At 25.2% G+C, this 6,903-nt stretch overlaps 1 protein-coding gene across 1 annotated transcript in view; it reads right to left on the bottom strand.

Annotated features, from left to right (window-relative positions):
• Positions 1 to 2,484: 2,484 nt before the first annotated feature.
• The window catches only part of LOC105128086 (NAC transcription factor 25-like), a 17,694-nt gene continuing 13,275 nt past the window's right edge, over positions 2,485 to 6,903 (bottom strand). The window contains exon 4 of the transcript XR_842767.1: positions 2,485 to 2,505. The gene's annotated coding sequence lies outside the window, so the exon portion shown is untranslated. The remainder of the gene's footprint in view (positions 2,506 to 6,903) is intronic.

The raw sequence follows: 6,903 nt of genomic DNA, 5'->3' as shown, positions 1-6,903 counted from the left end.
TTTCAATCCAATTTCATTTAAAAATACTTTTTATAAAATAACTTTTCCAATTTCATTTAAAAGTATTTTTTATAAAATAACTTTTTTCAAACCACAATCACAATAGCAGCCGCAATACCAAACACACTCTTAATCCAGCCATGCATGCATGGATCTTGGTAAGGTGATTTTGTTGTGTTGCCTAAACTTGTATAATTTGCTTGTGTTAGATTTTCAAGTTTTTGACAAAAAAAAAAAATCTAATCTCATTTACCAAAGAAAAAGAAGTGGCTAAAACTCCAAAATTGATCTTCATTCCCAAGACACCGTCACCGGCTCGGATTGAAGAAAGTCTGCAGTGTAGATTTTTCTGAAATTAGGGAATATGCCATTTTAATCATTACCAATACGACAAGGGCTCGGCCGGAATGTATTTTGTTTTTCGTAAGGTGGGCGTTGTCTTTGAAAGATAACATAAGCTCCACCGCTCAATTTTAGGATAAATACATGTTACAATGTGTATTTTGTTTTAACTAAGTTCTTCCTTTCACATGAGAACCAGGTTCGATCATTAATTATATTTCTTAGCTCACTTCCATGTCAAGGCATCCAAGTGCTGATTTTCTTCTCCAAAGCTGGCCAGCATATGAGCTTGTGATGTGAAATTTGCTTGCAAGTCCAACAACAATGTCATGAATAGTAAAATTCGATGCTTTCGGCATATCTAATACCCACATGAATATAATTGCGATTGACAAATGGGCTAGAATAGTGACGGACATGGTTGTTTTACTTCATGCCACATGTTTCTTCGGTATGGTTCTCCTAATCCCTTTTCTTTTCCTCTACATTTATAAATTATATTTATCCAAATTATTACTCGAATTCTTTAATTAAAATATAAATGTTTTTTTTATCGATCCCCTCAAGAAGTGTATATTATTCGAAAATATAATATGTAATTTCTTAAATTTTTATCTAGTAACTTAAATAAAATTATTCTTTGACTTGGTATATATATGTAACTAATATATATATATATATAATATATATATATATATAGTTTGGATGTCATAAAAAACTTAAAAAAAGAAGACGTGAGTATATTAAATCAAATAACTTAATGTTTGATTCGTTCCATTGATAAATAAAGTGATTAGTCAGTATCAATTCTAGAGAGCTAAGATCACTAAAATTTAACTTTTTATTTTTTTTAAATGAATAGTTAAATTAAATCATCATGAAATTTCATGGTAGACTTCCGGCAAAACATGTACCAATGCATCATCGTATATAATTAACTTCATGAATTAATTAAATACGCTCAACTCATTGAACATTACCCCTTCGTTTAAACTTTTTATTCTCAATGTTATTATATTACTAATGGTTGTTTTAACAACCCAATTTTTATTCCTTATAAAAAAAAATTGCATCAAAATATTTTTAAAACAAAAATTGACAGGTCTTTTTTTTTGAAAAAAAAATGATAGCTGGTAAAAAACTATCAAATGACAAAAAAAAAAGAAATAATATATAATTATGGATAAAATCAGATAAATAATGAATTTTTAAATGCAAGAACTCAACCATTGCAGGTGCAAAAAGGACAGGAATCAACAATCAATTTTATAAAAAAAATAAAAGAATTAAAGATTAAAAATCAAAATAAAAAAGGCACTCAAAATATCAAAAAATTAAAATAAAGAAGACATTGAAAACTAAGGATCTTATTAATTCAAGAGCTTAATTAAAGTGAATAATTAAAATTTAAAGTCAAATTAACCAAAAATTAAAAGGTGAATGACCAAAATAAAAAAGGTATTGAAATTCAGGGGACTTTATAATTCAAGCAAGAGTTTAATTTAAAAAAATGTAATTTAGAGTCAATTTGACTAAAATTCATAAATTAAAAAGCTAATGACTGAAGCGGAAAAAAGGTTAATAATGAGGGACATTTTTTAATGCCATTAGGAGCTAAATGGAAAACAATCTTGAGAAAAAGATCAAATTTGACCCAAAAAAATTAAAATGCCAAGCACCAAACTGAAAAATAAAAAGAAAATGAAAAGAAAAGAAACAGCAATAGGGAAACGGTGCATTTAACAAAAAAGTTTTTTAAAAAAAAATCTTAAGCCAAAACGACATTGTTTTGGTAAGGTAAAACAACCCTTTCTTCATGCATGCATCTACAATTCCTGTTTTCTTCTTTCTTCTTATAGGTTTCTGCTAGACTTGAGGGACCTCATTGTCTCTCTCTCTCTCTCTTGTGTCCCATGAATACCAACGAACACGCCCCTTACCTTTTTCTAAACATATGCTTTATCATCAGCCAAAAATCTATTGCATTGCCTTCTAAAATGCCTAAAATAGCATGTCAAAGTTGTTAACGAGAGCATGTTGTTCAAAATATAACCTATATTATAGCATAGGCAACGACCTAGTCATTATTAGTGGTGACAAGGGCTCGGCTAGAATAAGATCAAAGTCTAGCTTGAGCAACTATATATATATATATATATATATTGAGGAGGTGGTTGGAGGTGTAGTAGTTGTTATTTTTTAAAGTGTTTTTTGTTTAAAAATATATTAAAATAATATTTTTTATTTTAAAAAAAATATTTTTAATATAAAAGATAATCTAAAAACATTAAAAAAATTAATCTTACACAAAACAAAACAATTCATTTTTTTTAGAAACGTCAATTAGAACGCAATTCCAAAGCATCCCTTCTTGCAGTACTATAGGCTTGTGTCTTATTTCTTGCTGGTTCCTCAATAACTATATTAATTTTAATGTCTTTAAAAACGTTGTTCGGAGTACATTTACATAGTAAGGAGCCTCTTCTACTATGTATTTTATTTTTCATAAGGTGGGCGTTGTCCTCGAACGAAAAACATGAAGCTCCACCACTCATTTTTAGTACAAATATTACAATGTGCTTGTTTCTTTCTGGTTCCTCGTTTGAATAAATTCTTCCTTTCCCATAAGAACCAGGTTCGATCATTATAGTTCCTAGCTGGCCATCATTTGAACCTGTGGTGTGAAATTTGCTTGCCAGTCCAACAAGTTATTGCCAAGAACAAGAGAGGAAAATACAGACCCACCATCATAATTCTGTCTTTCAAAGCCAATGCCATCATTTTTTTATTTTTTTTTCCAGTTTAATTATGGTCACGTTTTGTGCTAATTTGTTTCGGAGAAGTTTGATGGAACTTCTTTTCTCTTATCAAACATGCGAGGAAAAAGAAGAAGAAGCTTTTCACCTAATCTATCAAATTTCATGCAAAATTAGAAGTAGGAAGTGATTTCTAAATAGGAAACACGGACCCATGTTCATCAAGAGATCAGTTTGGCTTCACAAGCCTTTCGTATGCTGTCATAAGAAGTGTATATTTTGTAAAGATTCGAAAAGATTGAACATAATAGCAATTTGATGGGAGTTTTTCTTTATTTCACCTATTTCTTCGTTATTAGAAAAAGTAACTATTTATATTTGATAGATACTTTTGGTGGGTTGAATTTGATTATTTATCTATCTATCTATCTTGTCTTTAAAATGAGTTTAAGAAGTAACCATTACTTGAACACTATAAAATCTTTTCATATAATAAGTTTATAAATTATATTTATACAAATTGTTACTCAAATTCTTAAATTAAAAATAATTATTTTTTTATCCATCCCATCAAAAAGTGCATGTTATTCAAAAATATAATATATCGATTTTTTGTTGTGTAATATATTAGAATAATATATTTTAATTTTTAAATATTAGCATAGTAAATTTTTAAAAAATATTAAAAAATAAACTTTTTAAAAAATACAATTTTACCAAAAAAATACATTAAAGGCTATAATTATTTTTGTAGTTTGTGATGGTGACGGTCACGCGCATGCTACGCCTATTTTGTGAATGACCCCACGTATTGATTGCCGAAGACAACGAAATTTCACGCAAAAGAATTCCTTGAAAATTCGTGTCACAAGTTCAAAATTTTGATTGCAAATAAAAGGTTGACTTGGCGCTATATATCAGCCACGAAAAGTCCCAATGATATGGCAAGTTGCACACCAGATGGATTCCTCGTTAATTATTTTTATTAATTTGTTTGAATTTTATTTTTGAAAAAAAATAATATAAATTATATTTTAAAATATTATTTAATAGCTTAAATTATTAAATTAAGATAATTTTTTGATATAGTATTAGAGCATTAATAACCAAGTAATCACGAGTTCAAACCTCTTCATTTCTATTTATTTGATAAAAAATCAAGTAGAAAGTAATATGAATATGTTTAAGTTTTAAATTTAAAAAACTTTTATTTAAAAGTATGTATAAAAAAATAACATAAATCATATCTTGAGACCTTATCTAATAATTTAAATTATTAAATTAAAATAATTCTTTAATAAATCTATTCTAAAAAAAAATTAACTTGTTTTCATTAACAAACAATAAATATTATGTATTCCTATCATGTTTGAATATTAAATGTTGAATTATTAAGAATATTTTATTCTTACCCAAATTAAGAAGCCAACAACCGTTTTCTATGAGAAAAAAAAGAGAGAGAAACAAACCCTACTAAACAACTACTACTCTTACAAAATATTCTTACTGGGAGAAAAATGGAAGAAATTTTAAAGGAGATTTATGTATATATAAAATTAAAAATTAACAAAACAAAAAATATGTAAATGTCAACCTTTACATGATTTAAGCTGAAATTTAAATGTCAGATATGATATCTCGGAGAAGCATATATAAAAGGAATATATTAAAAAAAAAATATGGGTATATACAAGACATTTTAGAGAATTATATGAAAAAAATAAAAAAAATAACTTACCATCTAGTTTTATAACAACTAGAAAATCCTAACTGATATTTAAAAATTCTAAGTAAGAAATGGTTATATAATAAAAAAAATAAAAATTATCACATACATACTATAATATAATAGTAAATTGTCTCACATTTGTTTCTAATAATAAATGTTTTTTTTTCTATCTCTAGTATTTTTTTAATATTTTTTTATCTCTCTAAATCTCTTTAATTTTATTTTTTTTCTTTTCCGAAAAATGTTTTATTTTTTTCTCTTAAAATTTGTTTTCATATTGATTTTTTTTTTGTCGACATTTTCTCTCTAAAATTTTACCCCCCTCTCCATGCTGAGGGTGAAGCTCCATTTATACCTTTTTTCAATTTTTTATCTCATTTTTTTTTCCTACCATCTTTAACACTTTTTTTTTTCTCTTTAACTTTATATTTCATTATCCTCTGATCTCTTATCTCTTAATTGCTTGGAGAGGAGATTTTGATTGCAAATAAAAGGTTGACTTTGCTATATATATCAGCCACGAAAAGTCCCAGTGATATGGCAAGGTGCACACCAGTTGGATTCCTCGTTAATTATTTTTATTAATTTGTTTGAATTTTATTTTTAAAAAAATACATAAATTATATTTTAAAATATTATTTAATAACTTAAATTATTAAGTTAAGATAATTTTTAATATAGTATTAGAGTTTTAATAACTAAGTAGTTACGAGTTCAAATCTCATCATTTCTATTTATTTTATAAAAAATTTAAGCATAAAATAATATAAATATGTGTAAGTTTCAAGTTTAAAAGATTTTTATTTAAAAGAATGTATGAAAAAATAACATAAATTATATCTTGAAATCTTATTTAATAATTTAAACTATTGAGTTGAGATGATTGTTTACCAAATTCATTCTAGAAAAAAAAAATTAACTTGTTTTTATTAACAAACCATAAATATTATGTATTCCTATCAAGTTTGAATATTAAATGTTGAATTATTAAGAATATTTGATTCTTGCCCAAATTAAGAAGCCAACAACCGTTTTCTATGAGAAAAAAAAGAGAGAGAAACAAACCCTACTAAACAACTACTACTCTTACAAAATATTCTTACTGGGAGAAAAATGGAAGAAATTTTGAAGGAAATTTATGTATATATAAGATTAAAAATTAACAAAACAAAAAATATGTAAAAGTCAACCTTTACATGCTGAAATTCAAATGTCACGTATGATATATTGGAGAAGTATATATGAAAGGAATATATTTAAAAAAATATGGGTATATATAAGACATCTTAGAGAATTATATGAAAAAAATAAAAAAAATAACTTGCCATTTAGTTTTATAACAACTAAAAAATCATAACTGATATTTAAAAATTCTAAGTAAGGAATGATTATATAATAAAAAAATAAAAATTATCACATACATACTTTAATATAATAGTAAATTGTCTCACATTTGTTTCTAATAATAAATGTATTTTTTTTTCCTATCTCTGGTATTTTTTTAATATTTTTTTATCTGTCTAAATCTTTTTAATTTTATTTTTTTCTTTTCTGAAAAACATTTTATTTTTTTCTCTTAAAATTTGTTTTCATATTGATTTTTTTTGTGTACATTTTCTCTCTAAAATTTTACCCCCCTCTCCATGATGAGGGTCAAGCTCCATTTATACCTTTACCTTTTTTTTTTTTTTTTATCTCATCTTTTTTTTTTCCTACCATCTTTAACACTTTTTTTTTCTTTTTAACTTTATATTTCATTATCCTCTTATCTCTTATCTCTTATCTCTTATCTGCTTGGAGAGGGAGCCAAAATCTTATATTTATTTGGTTCCTCTTTCCTTCATTAATTATCATCATGCTTAATAATCTTTGTATTTTTATTGGTTTTTTTTTTCTTTTTAATTTTTTCAATATTTTTAATTTTAAAAATTTGTTAACATGAATAATACAACAAGTACAAGGGTTAGATAAAATGAAATTGTAGCAAATTAGCTGAATTGTATATAAAATATATTTTTTTAGAATTTTTTTATTTTATCTTTTTTTAAAAAAATTATTTTAAAAATAAAAATAAAA

Source organism: Populus euphratica, unplaced genomic scaffold (genome assembly GCF_000495115.2).
Source record: "Populus euphratica unplaced genomic scaffold, PopEup_1.0 scaffold15.1, whole genome shotgun sequence".
Classification (NCBI taxonomy): Eukaryota; Viridiplantae; Streptophyta; class Magnoliopsida; order Malpighiales; family Salicaceae; genus Populus; species Populus euphratica.
The sequence above is the reverse complement of the archived record's forward strand: the minus strand, read 5'-3'. Positions and strand labels throughout refer to the sequence as shown.